Here is a 1972-nt window from a genome sequence, read left to right as displayed (position 1 = left end):
TGCTTAGTTAGTGTGCTTGAAGTATTATCATTTTTATGTCAATATGAACTTTTGTCTTGAATCTTTCGGATCTGAATATTCATACCACAATTAAGAAGAATTACATTAAAATTATGCCAAGAAGCACTCCGCATCAAAAATTCTCTTTTTATCATTTACCTACTCGAGAACGAGCAGGAATTAAGCTTGGGGATGTTTGATACGTCTCCAACGTATCTATAATTTTTGATTGCTCCTTGCTATATTATCTACTGTTTTGGACTATATTGGGATTTATTTTCCACTTTTATATTATTTTTAGGACTAACCTATTAACCGGAGACCCAGCCCAGAATTGCTGTTCTTTGCCTATTTCAGTGTTTCGGAGAAACAGAATATCAAACGGAGTCCGAACGGAATAAAATCTTCGGAAACATGATTTTCTCATCAGATAAGATCTAGGAGACTTGGATCCCCTGTCAAGAAATCCACGAGGTGGTCACGAGGGTGGGGGCGCACCCCCTGCCTCGTGGGCCCCTCGGAGCTCCACCGACGTACTTCTCCCTCCTATATATATCCACGTACACCCAAACGATCGGGGACGGAGCCAAAAACCTAATTCCACCGCCGCAACTTTCTGTATCCACGAGATCCCATCTTGGGGCCTGTTCCGGAGCTCCGCCGGAGGGGCATCGATCACGAAGGGCTTCTACATCATCATCCAAGCCTCTCCGATGAAGTGTGAGTAGTTTACTTCAGACCTACGGGTCCATAGCTAGTAGCTAGATGGCTTCTTCTCTCTTTTTGGATCTCAATACAATGTTCTCCCCCTCTCTTTTGGAGATCTATTTGATGTAATCTTCTTTTTGCGGTGTGTTTGTTGAGACCTATGAATTGTGGGTTTATGATCCAGTTTATCTATGAATAATATTTGAATCTTCTCTGAATTCTTTTATGTATGATTGGTTATCTTTGCAAGTCTCTTCGAACTATCAGTTTGGTTTGGCCTACTAGATTGGTTGTTCTTGCCATGGGAGAAATGCTTAGCTTTGGGTTCGATCTTGCGGTGTCCTTTCCCAGTGACAGAAGGGGCAGCAAGGCACGTATTGTATCGTTGCCATCGAGGATAACAAGATGGTTTTTTTATCATATTGCATGAAACTATCCCTCTACATCATGTCATCTTGCTTAAGGCGTTACTCTATTTTTAACTTAATACTCTAGATGCATGCTGCATAGCAGTCGATGAGTGGAGTAATAGTAGTAGATGCAGAATCGTTTCGGTCTACTTGTCTCGGACGTGATGCCTATATACATGATCATACCTAGATATTCTCATAACTATGCTCAATTCTGTCAATTGCTCGACAGTAATTTGTTCACCCACCGTAGAATACTTATGCTCCTGAGAGAAGCCACTAGTGAAACCTATGGCCCCAGGTCTCTTTCTTATCATATCAATCTCCATCACTTTATTATTGTTTTGCTTTTACTTTTTACTTTGCATCTTTATACCAAAAATACCAAAAATATTATTTATCATCTCTATCAGATCTCACTTTCATAAGTGACCGTGAAGGGATTGACAACCCCTAAGCGCGTTGGTTGCGTTGAGCTATTGTTTTGTGTAGGTACAAGGGACTTGAAGCGTCGCCTCCTACTGGATTGATACCTTGGTTCTCAAAAACTGAGGGAAATACTTACGCTACTTTGCTGCATCATCCTGTCCTTTTTGGGGAAATCCAAGGCAGTGCTCAAGAGGTAGCAGACGACACCCGCCGCCGCACGCCGCCGAGTCCGCCTCGGCTACGCTCCGTCGCCGCCTTGCCCCCTCCTCCACGAAGCCGCCTCCCCCGCCTTTATATAGCGCGCCCGGGACCGCAGGGTCCCGTTTTCGCCGCCGCCGCCGCCCCTCGTCCCGCATCTAGCCGGAACCGCGCCGCCGCCTCGCCTTCCGTCGCCACCGCCGAGCTTCCTCACCGTCGCCCGCGCC

The sequence above is a fragment of the Triticum aestivum genome, chromosome 3A, assembly GCF_018294505.1.
Source record: "Triticum aestivum cultivar Chinese Spring chromosome 3A, IWGSC CS RefSeq v2.1, whole genome shotgun sequence".
NCBI lineage: Eukaryota > Viridiplantae > Streptophyta > Magnoliopsida > Poales > Poaceae > Triticum > Triticum aestivum.
Note: the sequence above shows the minus strand (reverse complement) of the source record.